Below are 20,679 nucleotides of genomic sequence, written 5' to 3'. Positions count from 1 at the left end.
CCTCCATGTTTGACGGTGGGGATGGTGTTCTTGGGGTCATAGGCAACATTCCTCCTCCTCCAAACACGGCGAGTTGAGTTGATGCCAAAGAGCTCGATTTTGGTCTTATCTGACCACAACACTTTCACCCAGTTCTCCTCTGAATCATTCAGATGTTCATTGGCAACTTCAGACGGCCCTGTATATGTGCTTTCTTGAGCAGGGGGACCTTGCGGGCGCTGCAGGATTTCAGTCCTTCACGGCATAGTGTGTTACCAATTGTTTTCTTGGTGACTATGGTCCCAGCTGCCTTGAGATCATTGACAACTACTCCTCCCGTGTAGTTCTGGGCTGATTCCTCACCGTTCTCATGAGCAACTCCACGAGGTGAGATCTTGCATGGAGCCCCAGGCTGAGGGAGATTGACAGTTCTTTTGTGTTTCTTCCATTTGCGAATAATCGCACCAACTGTTGTCACCTTCTCACCAAGCTGCTTGGCGATGATCTTGTAGCCCATTCCAGCCTTGTGTAGGTCTACAATCTTGTCCCTGACATCCTTGGGGAGCTCTTTGGTCTTGGCCATGGTGGAGAGTTTGGAATCTGATTGATTGATTGCTTCTGTGGACAGGTGTCTTTTATACAGGTAACAAACTGAGATTAGGAGCACTCCCTTTAAGAGTGTGCTCCTAATCTCAGCTCGTTACCTGTATAAAAGACACCTGGGAGCCAGAAATCTTTCTGATTGAGAGGGGGTCAAATACTTATTTCCCTCATTAAAATGCAAATCAATTTATAACATTTTTGACATGCGTTTTTCTGGATTTGTTTGTTGTTATTCTGTCTCTCAATGTTCAAATAAACCTACCATTAAAATGATAGACTGATCATTTCTTTGTCAGTGGGCAAACGTACAAAATCAGCAGGGCATCAAATACTTTTTCTCTCACTGTACAGTGGGGGGAAAAGGTATTTAGTCAGCCACCAATTGTGCAAGTTCTCCCACTTAAAAAGATGAGAGAGAGGCCTGTAATTTTCATCATAGGTACACGTCAACTATGACAGACAAATTGAGAAGAAAAAAATCCAGAAAGTCACATTGTAGGATTTTTTTATGAATTTATTTGCAAATTATGGTGGAAAATAAGTATTTGGTCACCTACAAACAAGCAAGATTTCTGGCTCTCACAGACCTGTAACTTCTTCTTTAAGAGGCTCCTCTGTCCTCCACTCGTTACCTGTATTAATGGCACCTGTTTGAACTTGTTATCAGTATAAAAGACACCTGTCCACAACCTCAAACAGTCACACCCCAAACTCCACTATGGCCAAGACCAAAGAGCTGTCAAAGGACACCAGAAACAAAATTGTAGACCTGCACCAGGCTGGGAAGACTGAATCTGCAATGGTTTGAAGAAATCAACTGTGGGAGCAATTATTAGGAAATGGAAGACATACAAGACCACTGATAATCTCCCTCGATCTGGGGCTCCATGCAAGATCTCACCCCGTGGGGTCAAAATGATCACAAGAACGGTGAGCAAAAATCCCAGAACCACACGGGGGGACCTAGTGAATGACCTGCAGAGAGCTGGGACCAAAGTAACAAAGCCTACCATCAGTAACACACTACGCCGCCAGGGACTCAAATCCTGCAGTGCCAGACGTGTCCCCCTGCTTAAGCCAGTACATGTCCAGGCCCGTCTGAAGATTGCTAGAGTGCATTTGGATGATCCAGAAGAGGATTGGGAGAATGTCATATGGTCAGATGAAACCAAAATATAACTTTTTGGTAAAAACTCAACTCGTCGTGTTTGGAGGACAAAGAATGCTGAGTTGCATCCAAAGAACACCATACCTACTGTGAAGCATGGGGGTGGAAACATCATGCTTTGGGGCTGTTTTTCTGCAAAGGGACTAGGACGACTGATCCGTGTAAAGGAAAGAATGAATGGGGCCATGTATCGTGAGATTTTGAGTGAAAACCTCCATCAGCAAGGGCATTGAAGATGAAACGTGGCTGGGTCTTTCAGCATGACAATGATCCCAAACACACCGCCCGGGCAACGAAGGAGTGGCTTCGTAAGAAGCATTTCAAGGTCCTGGAGTGGCCTAGCCAGTCTCCAGATCTCAACCCCATAGAAAATCTTTGGAGGGAGTTGAAAGTCTGTGTTGCGCAGCGACAGCCCCAAAACATCACTGCTCTAGAGGAGATCTACATGGAGGAATGGGCCAAAATACCAGCAACAGTGTGTGAAAACCTTGTGAAGACTTACAGAAAACGTTTGACCTGTGTCATTGCCAACAAAGGGTATATAACAAAGTATTGAGAAACTTTTGTTATTGACCAAATACTTATTTTCCACCATAATTTGCAAATAAATTCATTAAAAATCCTACAATGTGATTTTCTGGAGAGAAAAAAAATCTTAATTTGTCTGTCATAGTTGACTTGTACCTATGATGAAAATTACAGGCCTCTCTCATCTTTTTAAGTGGGAGAACATGCACAATTGGTGGCTGACTAAATACTTTTTTTCCCCACTGTATGTGCACCACATCATTGCTCTCTCTCTCTCTCTCTCTCTCTCTCTCTCTCTCTCTCTCTCTCTCTCTCTCTCTCTCTCTCTCTCTCTCTCTCTCTCTCTCTCTCCCTCTCTCACTCTGCTGTGTGTGCATCTTTCTAGCTGTCACTCAAATGGCGAGGGGCTGAAGCTCATTGGCTGAAACTTGAATTGCTAGGTGACTGGCCCACGTGGGGGAAAATGGCACCGAACCGCTTCCAGAAAAGTATTTTTCAAACTATGGATTTCGTGGCTAATTGAGTTGACAGCAATTCTGCTATTATATTATGCATGTATGAACTACACATTGACACATCCAGCCCAAAGCGGGAGGTTTAATTAAGTGATAATGCCCGAGAACCCGGTGTTTCGAGGATATATTGGCATAGGTGTTGTTAGTTCATCGAGAACTACAGGCCCTCTGTAGCTCAGCTGGTAGAGCACGGCGCTTGTAACGCCAAGGTAGTGGGTTCGATCCCCGGGACCACCCATACACAAAAATGTATGCACGCATGAATGTAAGTCGCTTTGGATAAAAGCGTCTGCTAAATGGCATATTATTATTATTATTTATCGAGGGCCGGCAAACCGTGCCAATATATCCTCCAAACACCGGCTTCGAGGGCATTATCACTTTTTTATACAACGGGTTACGAACATATTCAAATAATGATTTACATATTTTAATTAAAAACTTTATTTGGATTAATTTATTAATACTATATCATCCTTCCACAAGATATAGTCCCGACACAAATCTAGGGTTGCTACCCAAGCCGGCTGGTTGTTCGTTCTATCGGTTCTGTTTCTAGAGATGCGACACAGTCGTTCAGTCTATTTGTTCTGTATCTATGGACGCGACCCAGTCGTTCGTTCTAAATGTTCCATTGCCATACTGGCTGGCAACGTTCTTATCCCTTGCTTGGAAGCTAGCCAACTACGGTTAACTTACAGTCACGTCAAAAAGTGCAGCCAGAATAACAGCAAAGTATCCGCATTTGCATTAGTTTAGGCTGTTTTCTAGTGACATTTATTTGGAGACATCCATAACAATGAACTAATGAGGCACGATTTCGCCTGGCATAGAAAATGGTGCTCAATCATCAGGATACTGTTGTTCAGAGGAGCTAGCCAACAACACAGCTAACACAATCACTTCAAACTGAAGCTGGAAAGACAGCAAACTAGCTGCACTTCGTTTCGTTTGACCTTTTTTCAATTTACATTTCTTTATATATAACCATAAAAATTATGCCAGCTGATTCATGATTTCGACTGGCTGAGAAACGCTGTCTTCCTGTCTGTCTCATCCCGACTCCCGACACATTCATTACTATGGGACAGCTGGAGATCGAATTTGAATATTGAAACAATGTTGCAAATGTCGAAGAGACAGACAGCAAGGTTTGTACACATCTCTGCTGTTGAAAACTAAATGATAGTCTGAAGGAAATGTGAGATAATGTCTAGATGCTTTTTATAGTGGAGATCAAGTGTATAACGTGCCTGGCTGGGCTGATGAGAAAGTGGATTGCGCAGCAGTCAGATGGAACAGAGTAAATAGGCATTTTAACGTCATAGATTTAGCCGGTGGTAACTTGTTGAATAGACACTGGCTGGAATGCAACCCACACGTTGTATAAAAAAGACTTACTGGTTGCCAAAGTTCCGAAGCATGTCTTTAAGAGCCTTAAAACAACCACATGCCTATAAACCAATTGTGAGATGTGATTATTGTGAGATGTGGGTAATTCAATGTATCACATCTGGTAATGAACCTTTTGGGACAGCTAGAGAAAAGGTAAGGAGATAAAGGGCTCTATTCAATCTGTATCACTGAAGCGTTAAAAATTGCTCGATAGAAATGTGAAGGTAATTTCCGATTTGGCCGGCAACCTCAGCATTTATCGTGAATGCAGTCTGCGCTAATGCATGAACATTGCTTTTAAATCTGAATCACGCTGTACGCTGAACTTCCGCAGTATGGATTGAATAGAGCCTAAAACACTCCACAGTCTACAGTCTACAGCCATGGTTGCTTCCATTCTGGATTGAATTCATCCTACAAAATCTAACCAGCTTCTCCATCCTCATCTTAAAATGTGAGGGTTACAAGAGAGAAAGAAAGCATTATTTGAGCTGCAATTCACACTTGATGCACTCTTGATTTTTCCAGGGCCTTTTTTCAACACTTGTAACACTTTTTCAACACAAGTAAAATAGCTGTTTTCACATGTTGAGCTTAAATTTCACATGTGAAACCATATTTTACATGTATTACATTGAGTTCACATGTTAACACCCCCTTTTCACATGTGAGAAGAATAACATATTTTTACCTGACGCGAATTGCAGTTTCACATGTAAAATGTGTAGTTTCACATGTTAAAAACTTGAAATGACGTGAAAAAAATCTAATTTACAGTTTCACATGTAAGAAAACGCCACGTGGAAATTTTAGGACCCCTTTAGATATAAAATAGAAATGATTTGATAAAATATTGAGTTTGGCCTTTACTACTATCCTCACTCCCCCCTATCTGAGATACCTACTGCAGCCCTCATCCTCGAAAAACAACACCCGTTCTGCCAGTCACATTATGTTAAAGGTCCCCAAAGCACACACATCCCTGGGTCACTCCTCTTTTCAGTTCGCTCTGTCACGAACCGGCTCAAAATTCGTAACAAAAGGGAGACAACGTGGAGACAAGGAATACCAAAATATATATTTATTAACTAAAGTAAACTAAGTACAATTAACAATGGTGTGTGTAATCAGTAATCAGTAGTGTAAGTGAGTGTTTTGCATGCATAAATGTAATAATGCAAGGTGTTGAAAGGTGCCAAAGCAAACAACCAAAAAGCCACAAAAATATCACAACAAAAATCAATAAAGGTGTCTGCATGGAGAAAGTCTCCCCAATGAATGTGGAAGAGGCAGTTGTCCCCTCCTCTCTCTCTAGACAGAGTCGTTGCAGAGGCAGTTGTCCCCTCCTCTCTCTCTAGACAGAGTCGTTGCAGAGGCAGTGGTCCCCTCCTCTCTCTCTAGACAGAGTCATTGCAGAGGCAGTGGTCCCCTCCTCTCTCTCTCTAGACAGAGTCATGGCAGAGGCAGTGGTCCCCTCCTCTCTCTCTAGACAGGGTCGTTGCAGAGGCAGTTGTCCCCCCCCATAAAACCGGGGACCAACAAGGACCCTGGAACAACGTACCAGCCTCTGCATCCCAAATTAACAAGTTGTTACATGTTCACACCTCCACTTGCCCCAGCCAACATCCTCCTCCCCAGACCTCAGCATCATTTACACACAGGAAGCAACATTTAAGAGGAAAGAAGAACACAAGACCAGGAGGGAACAGACAGGAAAGATAGAACATGACAAAACCAAACAATGGTCAGTCACCTAAACATTCAGGAACAGGGCGCACGAGAGAGCGCATCAGCAATCACGTTATCAGTCCCCCGAATGTGCCGCACGTCTAGATGGAAGGATTGTAAAAAATAAACACCATCTCATTATCCTCTGATTAGGACACATCATGGACCTCAAAAAGGTGAGAGGGTTATGGTCGGTGTAGACCACAATAGGTATTACTCCCGACCCGACATACACTTCGAAGTGTTGCAGCGCCCATATGAGTGCTAGCGCTTCTTTTTCAATGACCAAATAGTTCAACTGATAATGGTTAAACTTTTTGGAAAAGAAACTAACAGGCCTCTCAACCCCAGACACATCTTCTTGCAGCAAAACTGCACCTGCCCCCACATGACTAGCATCCACCTGCAAGGTAAATGACAAATCCACACGAGGAGCAGCCAGCACCGGAGTTGAGGTAAGCAACCTCTTTGCATCTTCAAAAGCCTGTTGACAACGAGAAGACCATACGTAAACAGCCTTAGCTTTCAGCAAATCTGTCAAGGGAGCGACCACAGTAAAGAAGTTCCTACAAAAACCACGATAATACCCAATCATTCCCAAGAAACGCATCAGTTCCTTTTTAGTAGTTGGTGGTGGAAAAGCATCAATAGCTACCACTTTAGCCCGAACAGGACGCACTTCACCCTGCCCAACCACCTTTCCAAGGTATGTAACAGTCGCCTGAGCAAACTCACATTTAGCCAAATTTATCGTGAGGCGACCCGCAGCCAGACATTCGAACAAGGCTTGAATACGGGACAGATGTTCCTCCCAAGTATCTGCATATATCACTAAATCGTCCAGATAAACAGCGCACCCGGCCAGACCAGAGACAACCCTGTTCATAAGTCTCTGAAAAGTGGCAGGTGCATTACGCAGGCCGAAACTCATAACCGAATACGAGTACAGACCAAAAGGTGTAATAAAGGTTTCACGTGCCCTACTCGTCAGTGGCACCTGCCAATAGCCCTTTAACAGGTCAAATATGCTCACAAACTTAGCTGCGCCAACTTGATCAACGCAGTCCTCCATCCGAGGAAGAGGAAATTAATCTGGCTTAGTGACATCGTTTACCTTACGGTAGTCTGTACAAAATCTGTTTGTTCCATCCGATTTACTGACCAAGATACAGGGAGAAGCCCAACTGAAGAAAGAAGGCTCTGCTATTTTACTCTCCAGCATGTACCTGACCTCAGCATCCAGACAACGCAGTTTCTATGAAGAAACTCTGTAGAACCGTTGACGAATGGGGTCAGCATCTCCAATGTCAATATCATGTTCTATTAAGTTTGTACGTGTAGGTGTATTAGAAAACAAAAAAGAAAATCTCAGAATCAGACCAACCATCTCTTTCCGCCCATCAACAGGTAGAGTAAAAAGGCTATCTAAAATATCCAGTGTCTCTGAATTTTTCAATCTACCCTGCATAATGCAATCGTCGGGACCAGGAACATCTTCCTCCTCATGCACAGACCTAGCATGACCAGAACCCAGGGAAATAACAGTATCAGCCAAAATAACAGTTTTACCGTCCTCTGTAGACTCCCACTGTTCAGTCTCAGAGGAACGTGCATAATAGGGTTTTAACAAATTTACATGGCACAGTTGGTGTGCTTTCCTCCGTTCTGGAGTGGCAACTAGATAATTTTGCTCAGTGTACTGGCGCACCACTGTATATGGACCTTGAAACTTGGCTTGAAAAGGAGAACCAACAATTGGCAGCAGAGCCAGAACCTGATCACCTGGACTAAAGTGGCGAGGCTCAGCTCGGCGATCAAATATGCTCTTCATCCTGTCCTGTGAAGATGATAGCTTCTCTTTAGCCATTTCACCAGCGGCATACAAGCGTCGCCGAAAATCACACACATATGATAACAGGGACTGAGGAGGCTCGGGAGACTTCCAGTCATCTTGGAGAACAGATAAAAGCCCACGCACCCTATGTCCAAACACAAGGTCATTTGGACTAAAACCTGTGCTCTCCTGTGAAACCTCCCTAGCGGCTAACAGTAACCAAGGCAACCCCTCCTCCCAATCCTTATCCATCTCAGTACAATAAGCTCTCAACAAAGACTTAAGTGTTTGATGGAAACGTTCCAGTGCTCCTTGACGTTGCGCGTGATAGGCGCTAGACAAATTGTGTTTAATATGGAGCTGTTGGAGAACCTGACCAAAGAGATTAGAGGTGAAATTAGATCCTTGATCACTTTGAATGACCTTAAGGATTCCAAACAGTGAGAGAAACTGAGTCAAAGCTTTTAACACAGACTTAGTTGCGATAGACCGGAGAGGATAGGCAGCAGGAAACCTAGTGGTCTGACACATCACAGTCAACAAATAATTGCTACCCTTTTTAGAACGAGGCAAAGGACCAACACAGTCAATAATCAGATACTCAAAAGGTTTACTGAGTACAGGAATAGTAAACAGTGGTACCGGCTTAATAGCTTGATTAGGTTTACCAGTTAATTGACAGGTGTGACAAGTTTTAATGAAATCAGAAACATCCCTCTTTAATCTAGGCCAAAATAAATGTCTTAATATGCGATTGTAGGTTTTCCTCACACCTATATGTCCAGCAACGTCGTTGTGAGAAGTTGTCAACACCAACTCACAAAGCTTAACTGGTACCACAACCTGACTAATTGCATCCCCCAGAAAACAACTACCATGAGACATCCACTTTCTCATCAGGACCTCCTCTTTGAGAAAATAGCCCTGTGCGACATCTCCCAACTGTTCCACAGGCACAATTTGGTCCCGCAACTCTTCTAATGTGGGGTCAGTCCGTTGCGCCTCGATTAAATCGGAGCGGGATACAGATAACGGGATAACAGGGAAAACAGTGACAGACTTCTTTGTGGTATTCTCGTTAGCCAGTTCAGTGACCAGGTCGTCATGGATCATAGAACGTGTCACTGCACAGGATCTTCACTGGCACTAGGTTCTTACTTCCTAACATAGACACAAAACCCTCCGTAATGAAAGGTAAATAGTCTGGATCAATATGGACTTTCACATGCCCCTGGGCATGAGACAATGTGTCAGGAGTGAACTGATGTGGAACAGGCGCAGCTAACGCCATAGGCTTAGATTTAACATAACCACCTGTACTGAATTTACCCCTAGACCTGAGAACCGGACATTCGTTTTTTCCAATGACCTAAGTCTTGACAGTAGTGACACTCTTGACCAACGCCAGTTTTCCCACGGGAATCGGGCTCAACCCTAGTTGAATGAAACTCTGCCCGTGAACCGAAGTATCTCGGTGAGCGAGGCCCAAATCTCTGCAAACGCCCCCACTCACTCCGAATACGGGGTTCTGCAAAAACATTTTTGTGAGTCAAAACATATTCATCCGCCAAAACCGCAGCCTCAGCGACAGTCTTTATTTTTCGTTCGTTAACGTACGTCACTATACGATCAGGGATTGTGTCCTTAAATTGCTCTAACATAATCAGATCACACAGCCCTTGGAAAGTCATAACTGCAGAGGCGGAACACCAGCGATTAAAATGTGAAGATAATTCTCGCGCAAACTCAACATGAGTCTGGTGATCATCCCTTTTTAAAGTTCTAAATCGTTGGCAGTAAGCCTCAGGGACTAATTCGTAAATCTGTAACACAGCCGTTTTAACCTTATCATAACTGACACTGTCGGCTACACTAAGAGCTGAATATGCTTCCTGCGCTTTACCAGTCAGCACACAGTGCAACATCAAAGTGCGGTCAGAATCAGGCCAACTCCTAGCATCAGCAACACGCTCAAACAACAACAAAAAATGTCTCAGGGTCCTTTTCATTAAACTGAGGCAACAACCGTAAGTTCCCAACAATATCAAATGTGTCTGGGTCACGACCAAAAGAGGAACGACCCCTAGGTAACTCTGGGTCACCTTCCCAGAGCAAACTCTCCCCTGAGAGCTTTCCTTCCCTAACCAACTCTAGTCGCTCTTGTTGCAGCTTGATTTTAGCACGCTCCATATCCTGTTTAAATTCCAATTCCCTTTCATATTTTACACAATCATGCCCTAGCTGTAACAGAAGCAGTTCTTTCTGCTGTTCAAAAAATATTATAATAATCTCGCTCAACCCATCTGCTGAGCACACCAGACACAACACAAGAAATGACAATCACACCGAGCACCACAGAAGAGAGATGGGATATGGAGCTTCCCCAAAACCTACAATAACTCAACCCTAGTCTTCGTGCGGATTTGCAATGGGTAATTACGCACTGTAGCCCACTGGCAAGGAAATAAACCCCCCAGCACGCTGGTAGATTCCACCAAGCCACGGATGTGCCCCCGAGACAACTGCTCAGTCCACAGACACCACACAAAAATAAAATATTTAACCATGCCCAACGTATTCCAAAACATAACACGTCACTAAGCATATCAGGGGAAAAGGCTATAGCTCCGGGTAGAAAATGTCACTACCCTATCCAAATCTCCCACTGAGGTACACAGCCGATTGTACTCACCTCCTCAGACCAATGTCCCAACAGCGAGTAGAGCAAGAGTTTCCAGGCTGGGCAGGGCCTGGAAACTAACCATTGTACTCTCTCCAACGCAGTACACAACCCAAAAAACTAAAGGCAACCAATACTGGGCCTATCAAACTCAACCAACCTAACAAAATATACAACCAAAGCACCTACAGAATTTAAGATTAACTCTCCCAAACACAACACTTTCAAGATCCCAGACGAGCCCCCACTTGTCACGAACCGGCTCAAAATTCGTAACAAAAGGGAGACAACGTGGAGACAAGGAATACCAAAATATATATTTATTAACTAAAGTAAACTAAGTACAATTAACAATGGTGTGTGTAATCAGTAATCAGTAGTGTAAGTGAGTGTTTTGCATGCATAAATGTAATAATGCAAGGTGTTGAAAGGTGCCAAAGCAAACAACCAAAAAGCCACAAAAATACCACAACAAAAATCAATAAAGGTGTCTGCATGGAGAAAGTCTCCCCAATGAATGTGGAAGAGGTACATTTATCCTGGGACACACCCAAGCCCAGGTGTTTCCCATGTAGCTGACGACCATCCCAACTCCTAATAAGGAAACAAGAGCAAAGAGAGAGAATACGGCAGACAGAGTGGGGGGGTCGTCACAGCTCAAACTGGACAGTTTTATCTCCATCTCTTCATTCAAAGACTCAATCATGGACACTCTTACTCACAGTTGTGGCTGCGTCGCGTGATGTATTGTTGTCTCTACCTTCTTGCCCTTTGTGCTGTTGTCTGTGCCCAATAATGTTTGTACCATGTTTTGTGCTGCTACCATGTTGTGTTGCTACCATGTTGCTGTCATGTTGTGTTGCTACCATGATGTGTTGTCATGTGTTTTTGCCATTCTATGTTGTTGTCTTAGGTCTCTCTTTATGTAGTGTTGTGGTGTCTCTCTTGTCGTGATGTGTGTTTTGTCCTATATTTTATTTTTATTTGTTATTTTTAATCCCAGCCCCCATCCCCGCAGGAGTCCTTTTGCCTTTTGGTAGGCCTTCATTGTAAATAAGAATTTGTTCTTAACTGACTTGCCTAGTTAAATAAAGGTACAAAATAAAAATGCTATAGCCCATAGAAACTCATTGAATAACACATTCATAAATGACAAAAAAGACAGTCAAAAAATAAATCATAAGGAATGAAGTGTCTGTCCTATATCTAGGAGATATAAGAAAGCTCAGGAAATATATATAAAAAAACATTTACACATACAGTGCCTACAAAAAGTATTCATACTCCTTGACTTATTCCACATTTTGTTGTGTTAGAGCCTGAATTCAACATTTTATATATTTTTAAAAATAATCTCACCCATCTACACACAATACCCCATAATGACAAAGTGAAAACATGTTTTTAGAAATGTTTGCAAATGTATTAAAATGAAATACAGAAATATCTCATTTACATAAGTATTCACACCACTTTGTAGAAGCACCTTTGGCAGCAATTACAGCTGTGAGTCTTTCTGGGTAAGTCTCTAAGAGGTTTCCAAACCTGGATTGTGTAACATTTGCCCATTATTATTTTCAAAATTCTTCAAGCTCTGTCAAATTAGTTGTTGATCATTGCTAGACAACCATTCTCAGGTCTTGCCATAGACTTTCAAGCAGATTTAAGTCAAAACTATAAATCGGCCACTCAGGAACATTCACTGTCTTCTTGGTAAGCATCTCCAGTGCAAATTTGGCCTTGTGTTTTAGATTATTATCCTGCTGAAAGGTGAATTCATCTCCCAGTGTCTGGTGGATAGCTCCATTCCATTAATTTGTTATCTTGAAAAACTCCCCAGTCCTTAACGATTACAAGCATACCCATAACATTATGCAGCCACCACTATGCTTAAAAATATGGAGAGTGGTACTCAGTAATGTGTTGTATGGGATTTGCCCCAAACATAACACTTTGTATTCAGGACAAAAAGTTAATTACTTTGCCACATTTTTGGCAGAAATACTTTAGTGCCTTGTTGCAAACAGGATGCATGTTTTGGAATATTTTTATTCTGTACAGGCTTCCTTCTTTTCACTCTGTCAATTAGGTTAGTATTGTGGAGTAACTGCAATGTTTTTGATCCATCCTCAGTTTTCTCCTATCACAGCCATTTAACTCTGTAACTGTTTTAAAGTCACCATTGGCCTCATGGTGAAATCCCTGAGCAGTTTCCTTCCTCTCCGGCAACTGAGTTAGGAAGGATCCCTGTATCTTTGTAGTGACTGGGTATATTGATAAACCATCCAAAGTGTAATTAATAACTTCACCATGCTCAAAGGGATATTCAATATCTTTTTTTTCTCTCTTCCCCCCCCCCATCTACGAATAGGTGCCATTCTTTGCGAGGCATTGGAAAACCTCCCTGGTCTTTGTGGTTGAATCTGTGTTTGAAATTCACTGCTCGACTGACGGACCTTACAGATAATTAGATAATTGTATGTGTGGGGTACAGAGATGAGGCAGTCATTCAAAAATCATGTTAAACACTATTATTGTACACAGAGTCCATGCAACGTATTATGTGACTTGTTAAGCAAATGTTTTACTCCTGAACCTATTTAGGCTTGCCATAACAAAGGGGTTGAATACTTATTGACTCAAGAAATTTCAGGTTTTCATTTTTAATTCATTTGTAAACATTTTGAAAACACAACAAAATGCGGAAAAAGTCAAGGGGTGTGAATACTTTCTGAAGACCCTGTATTTAACCCCTTTTATTTTTTTTGGCACAAAACCTCCATACTTCCATTCATTTGTATGGGTTACCTTCAGACGAGTCCCGTGACACTTGTGGGGGTCTTAGAGCAAAATACTTGTGGGAGTCGTGAGAGTCTCATCTTTCCATAGAGTGGTCATATTCTTTGGACACTACAGATGATTTTGTGAGACCGATTTTCGGGATGTCTCATGGTCTGACAAACACCTCTGTAACTCGGCCACCTTCTGGTATCCTGATATCTGTAGCTTAAACTGACGGATTTTGGTTGGGATTTATTTATTTTTTACTTAGATTGACGCACTTTTATTAAACACCTTTTAATAGAGTAATAGCATTATTCTACGGCGCAATCCTCTAATGAGTGAGTTACTTTTGTTCCATTAATATAAAGAAAAGCTACCGAAGTCGAGAACAAAATTCTTAGTATTGCAAACAAAAATAATGTTATTGAAAGTTAAACATAAATCCAAAAGTATTGATAGCAAAACAAAATATTGCAAGGAAATCATTTTTAATTGCGAGAACAAATGTTTACAGTAAAGAGATGTATAACGCAATTAAATAAAACACCACCCTCTTTCTTGCAAATTTCCCTGGCCTTGCTTTTGCTGCCTTTTTTTCAGTTACAAGTTTTGGCACATTCATTCCAGCAACATAACACGCTGCATCTGACTGCTGGTTTGCCTCTGAAGCTAAGCAGCGTCGGTCCTGGTAGGTCCCTGGATGGGAGAGCAGATGTAGCTGGAAGTGGTGAAAAGAAATGTGTGGAGAAGAAAATGTCATGTAGTCTGAAAACCATGTCTGAAAAAATATAATAATCACATAAAAATGTTGTGTTCACGTGTTTTTCCCCCTTTTTTTCCTTTAAAAAAAAAAAAGGGTTGGCCTTGCCCAGCCGCCCTCCTCCCCCCTGGACCTGTGTCCTGCTCATGTGACATGACCCAGGCAGTGTGCCACTGTGTGAGAGCACACTGACACCTCTGCTGGAGAGTTTGAAAATGTCACCCAGAGAGCAATACATCTGTCAACACAGTGGCTGTACAACAGGGGACATTCTGCCCTGAGATCTATCCTGACAATGGCTGTATTGTCACACCCTGATCTGTTTTTCCCCCTTGCTCTTGTCTTTCTCAAGTTCCTGTTTTCTAGTTTTGACCATTCTGCCTGCCCTGACCCTGAGCCTGCCTGCCGTTCTGTACCTTTTGGACTCTGATCTGGATTACTGACCTCTGCCTGCCCTTGACCTGTCGTTTGCCTGCCCGCTGGTTTTGTAATAAACTTTTGTTACTTCGACACTGTCTGCATCTGAGTCTTCTCCTGAAATGTGATAAGTATGCTGTAGGTTTGTCAGTCCCAAGAGTGACCTAGTTGCCTAGTTGCTATGGTTATTAGTAGTTTGTTTGAATTAAATTATATTTTTATCATACTATACCTATCCTTATGTGATTAGTATGACATAAGCCTGTGCTCTCAAACTGATGTGATCTACATGTCCAGTAGAGAGCATTGGCTACTTTCACATACAGGAGACACCCTTAAATGAATACGTTTATGATTCATGAAAAACCTCATGTTTAAATATCATTACAATTTCCACTCATATAAAAGCTAAATAAAATCTAAATTAGCGCAGTAATCCCATTTGCTTAAAACCACATCTCCCAGACAAGGTTATGGACAGTCTCAGATTTAAAACGATTTAAGGGAAAGATATGTTTAACAGCTTTGAATTATAGCTACATTAAGTAAATTATAGATTTTAACTGCTCCTGCTGTTGTGATGACCTACAGTAACAGACTGTGCCAGGTCTCTAATCACACATTCTTACAATCATAGCCCTCAATTGTTATAGTGTCAGGATTAATAAACCAGGGGTATGGGTGATGAAATGTTAGAGAAGTATATTTAAAGTCTCTGGCACATATACAGAGCCTTCGTAAATTATTCAGACCCCTTAACTTCTTCCACATTTTGTTATGTTACAGCCTTATTCTAAAATTGATTATATGGTTTTTTCCCCTCATCAATCTACAAACCATAATGACAAAGCAAAACAGTTATTTATTTTTTATTTTAATTGTAAAAAACTGAAATATTACATTTACAGTGGGGAGAACAAGTATTTGATACACTGCCGATTTTGCAGGTTTTCCTACTTACAAAGCATGTAGAGGTCTGTAATTGTTATCATAGGTACACTTCAACTGTGAGAGACGGAATCTAAAACAAAAATCCAGAAAATCACATTGTATGATTTTTAAGTAATTAATTTGCATTTTATTGCATGACATAAGTATTTGATCACCTACCAACCAGTAAGAATTCCGGCTCTCACAGACCTGTTAGTTTTTCTTTCAGAAGCCCTCCTGTTCTCCACTCATTACCTGTATTTACTGCACCTGTTTGAACTTGTTACCTGTATAAAAGACACCTGTCCACACACTCAATCAAACAGACTCCAATCTCTCCACAATGGCCAAGACCAGAGAGCTGTGTAAGGACATCAGGGATACAATTGTAGACCTGCACAAGGCTGGGATGGGCTACAGGGCAATAGGCAAGCAGCTTGGTGAGAAGGCAACAACTGTTGGCACAATTATTAGAACATTTCAAGATGACGGTCAATCACCCTCGGTCTGGGGCTCCATGCAAGATCTCACCTCGTGGGGCATCAATGATCATGAGGAAGGTGAGGGATCAGCCCAGAACTACACGGCAGGACCTGGTCAATGACCTGAAGAGAGCTGGGACCACAGTCTCAAAGAAAACCATTAGTAACACACTACGCCGTCATGGATTAAAATCCTGCAGCGCACGCAAGGTCCCCCTGCTCAAGCCAGCGCATGTCCAGGCCCATCTGAAGTTTGCCAATGACCATCTGGATGATCCAGATGAGGAATGGGAGAAGGTCATGTGGTCTGATGAGACAAAAATAGAGCTTTTTGGTCTAACTCCACTCGCTGTGTTTGGAGGAAGAAGAAGGATGAGTACAACCCCAAGAACACCATCCCAACCGTGAAGCATGGAGGTGGTAACATCATTCTTGGGGATGCTTTTCTGCAAAGGGGACAGGACAACTGCACCCTATTGAGGGGAGGGTGGATGGGGCCATGTATCGCAAGATCTTGGCCAACAACCTCCTTCCCTCAGTAAGAGCATTGAAGATGGGTCGTGGCTGGGTCTTCCAGCATGACAACGACCCGAAACACACAGCCAGGGCAACTAAGGAGTGGCTCCGTAAGAAGCATCTCAAGGTCCTGGAGTGGCCTAGCCAGTCTCCAGACCTGAACCCAATAGAAAATCTTTGGAGGGAGCTGAAAGTCCATATTGCCCAGCGACAGCCCCGAAACCTGAAGGATCTGGAGAAGGTCTGTATGGAGGAGTGGGCCAAAATCCCTGCTGCAGTGTGTGCAAACCTGGTCAAGACCTACAGGAAATGTATGATCTCTGTAATTGCAAACAAAGTTTTTTGTACCAAATATTAAGTTCTGCTTTTCTGATGTATCAAATACTTATGTCATGCAATAAAATGCAAATCAGTTACTTAAAAATCATACAATGTGATTTTCTGGATTTTTGTTTTAGATTCCATCTCTCACAGTTGAAGTGTACCTATGATAAAAAGTACAGAGGTCTACGTGCTTTGTAAGTAGGAAAACCTGCAAAATCGGCAGTGTATCAAATACTTGTTCTCCCCACTGTACATAAGTATTCAGAGACTACTCTGTACTTGGTTGAAGAACCTTTGGCAGCGATTACAGCATCGAGTCTTCTTGGGTATGATGCTACAAGCTTGGCACACCTATATTTGGGGAGTTCTCCCATTCTTCTCTGCAGATCCTCTCAAGCTCTGTCAGGTTGAATGGGGAGCGTTTCTGCACAGTTCTTTTCAGGTCTCTCCAGAGATGTTAGATCGGGTTCAAGTCCGGGATCTGGCTGGGCCACTCAAGGACATTCAGAGACTTGTCCCAAAGCTCCTCCTGCATTGTCTTGGCTGTGTGCTTAGGGTCATTGTCCTGTTGAAAGGTGAACCTTCACCCCAGTCTGAGGTCCTGAGCGCTCTGGAGCAGGTTTTCATCAAGGATCTCTCTGTACTTTGCTCCAAACATCCCCACAGCATGATGCTGCCACCACCATGCTTCACCATACGAATGGTGCCAGGTTTCCTCCAGACGTTACGCTTGGCATTCAGGCCAAAGAGTTCAATCTTGGTTTTATCAGACCAGAGAATCTTGTTTCTCATGGTCTGAGAGTCCTTTAGGTGCCTTTTGGCAAACTCCAAGCAGGCTGTCGTGTGCCTTTTACTGAGGAGTGGCTTCCGTTTGGCCACTCTACCATAAAGGCCTGATTGGTGGAGTGCTGTAGAGATGGTTGTCCTTCTGGAAGTTTCTCCCATCTCCACAGAGGAACTCTGGAGATCTGTCAGAGTGACCATCGGGTTCTTGGTCACCTCCCTAGGAAGAGTCTTGGTGGTTCCAAACTTCTTCCATTTAAGAATGATGGAGGCCACTGTGTTCTTGGGGACCTTCAATGCTGCAGACATTTTTTGTACCCTTCCCCAGATCTGTGCCTTGACACAATCCTGTCTCGGAGCTCCATGGACAATTCCTTCTACCTCATGGCTTGGTTTTTGCTCTGACATGCACTGTCAAATGTGGAACCTTATATAGACAGATGTTTGGCTTTCCAAATCATGTCCAATCAATTGCATTCACCACAGGTGGACTCCAATAAAGTTGTAGAAACCTCTCAAGGATGATCAATGGAAACAGGATGCATCTGAGCTCAATTTCGAGTCTCATAGCAAAGGGTCTGATTACTTATGTAAATAAGGTATTTCTGTTTTTGTTTTTTATATATTTGCAAAAAAATTCTACAAACCCGTTTTCGCTTAGTCATTATGGGGTATTGTGTGTAGATTGCTGAGGATTTGTATTTATTTAATCCATTTTAAAATAAGGCTGTAACGTAACAAAATGTGGAAAAAGTCAATGGGTCTGAATGCTTTTCGAAGGCACTGTATAACATATATCACTAGTCTCTGGTACATATATTACATATCATAAGTGCACCTGAAAACCGATCACAGGAATGTTGACCTATGTGCTGATCATATTAATAAAAGTGGCTCATCATTAGTTTTATTTCAGTGTGTTTAGAAGTGTGTAAAGCTAGGCTGGTTGACTACAACCCAGACTTTCTAATCAAACCTGAATATTCAACAAAATAACTATAAATCTGATATTACAGTATACTGGTATGATAAAAGTGAACATTTCAAAGGACAATCTTATGTTAGACATTGGAGATATGTAATTAATGGCATTTTAAATGGACTGATCCTCAACAGAAAGTAAAAGCAAAAATGTCACACACACAACCTCCATTTATAACAGCTATTTCCACAGATACGATATATGATATATGCGCAATTGCTGAGGCCTCTCACAGAAACAGAGACAGAAACGCTGGGGATATCTAATTCCACACCAATCATAAGGATAAACTGCATCTCAAAACTAATACTACCAAGCGTCGGAATTATTGTTGAACGTCTGCAGCAACACTTTCATTTTCCTGTAATCAAAAACCATAACTATCACTTCGATGTACCCCAAGGTGTCCCACAAGGCTCAGTGTTAGGTCCATTACTGATTAGTATTGACATGCTACCCCTTGGTCAGATCCGCCGTCAAAATGGACTCCGATTTCACTGTTATGTAGATGACATACAAATCTAATTCCACACAGAACCCAACTCCATCCTGCCATCCCCCTCTGTTGACTGTCTCTGTGAAGTGAAAACTTGAATGAGCAATAACTTTTTCAACCTAAATTATGACAAAACAGAGATCATGCTCATGGGCCCCAACTCTCTCATCAAAAAACTGGGTCAACTCAACATGACAATCGATGGCTGCACCATCCACTCCAACTCCACAGTCAGGAACCTTAGTGTTACATTAGACCCCACTCTGTCATTTGAACGCCACATCCGGAACATCACCAAGTCAGCCTTCTTCCACTTCGTAAACATCTCATGACTTAGAACCTCTCTCACTGACCCCACTGCTGAAACCCTCATTCATACCTTTGTTTTATCACGACTACTGCAACACCCTTCTCTACGGACTCCCCACCAAAACACTGGACAGACTTCAACATATTCAAAGTTCAGCTGCACAAGTCCTCACACACACCAGACCTTGGGACCACACCCTCATCAAACTTCACTGGCTCCCAGTTAAATACAGCATCATCTTCAAATTGCTCGTGCTCACCTAGAAAGTACTCAATGGACTGGTGCCCACATACCTTACTGACCTCCTGCACCCCTACACTCCCACCTGTTCACTGCGCTCCATTAACACTGGCCTCCTCACCATCCCTCGCACCAGGCTCCACTCCAAGGGAGACCGGGCTTTTATCAGTGCAGCTCCCCAACTCTGGAACTCCCTCTCCATGTCAGAATCTCACAATCCATACACATATTCAAGTCCAAACTAAAGACACACCTATTCACACAGGCTTACCCAGATTCTCTGTTGTCTTACCGTTTATCCTCTGTCTAGTTCACTTCCCTGGCTGTATAAGGCCATAAGTCAACAGGAAAACGCTCATCCAGAGGCAGCGCTCCTAGTGGCCGGGGACTTTAATGCAGGGAAACTTAAATCCGTTCTACCTAATTTCTACCAGCATGTTAAATGTGCAACCAGAGGAAAAACTCTAGACCACCTTTACTCCACACACAGAGACGCATACAAAGCTCTCCCTCGCCCTCCATTTGGCAAATCTGACCATGACTCTATCCTCCTGATTCCTGCTTATAAGCAAAAACTAAAGCAGGAAGCACCAGTGACTCGGTTAATAAAAAAGTGGTCAGATGACGCAGATGCTAAGCTACAGGACTGTTTTGCTAGCACAGATTGGAACATGTTCCGGGATTCTTCAGATAGCATTGAGGAGTACACCACATCAGTCACTGGCTTCATCAATAAGTGCATTGATGATGTCGTCCCCACAGTGACCGTACGTACATACCCCAACCAGAAGCCATGGATTACAGGAAACATCCACAACGAGCTAAACGGTAGAGCTGCCACTTTCAAGGAGCGGGACTCTAACCCGGACGCTTATAAGAAATCCCGCTATGCCCTCCGACGAACCATCAAACAGGCAAAGAGTCAATACAGGACTAAGATTGAATCGTACTACACCAGCTCTGACGCTCGTCGGATGTGGCAGGGCTTGAAAACTATTACAGACTACAAAGGGAAGCACAGCTGCGAGCTTCCCAGTGACACAAGCCTACCAGACGAGCTAAACCACTTCTATGCTCGCTTCGAGGCAAGCAACACTGAAGCATGCATGAGAGCACCAGCTGTTCCGGATGACTATGTGTTCACGCTCTCCGTAGCCGATGTGAGTAAGACTTTTAAGCAGGTCAACATTCACAAGGCCGCAGGGCCAGACGGATTACCAGGACG

The sequence above is a fragment of the Coregonus clupeaformis genome, chromosome 29 (genome assembly GCF_020615455.1).
Source record: "Coregonus clupeaformis isolate EN_2021a chromosome 29, ASM2061545v1, whole genome shotgun sequence".
NCBI classification, from domain to species: domain Eukaryota; kingdom Metazoa; phylum Chordata; class Actinopteri; order Salmoniformes; family Salmonidae; genus Coregonus; species Coregonus clupeaformis.
Note: the sequence above shows the minus strand (reverse complement) of the source record.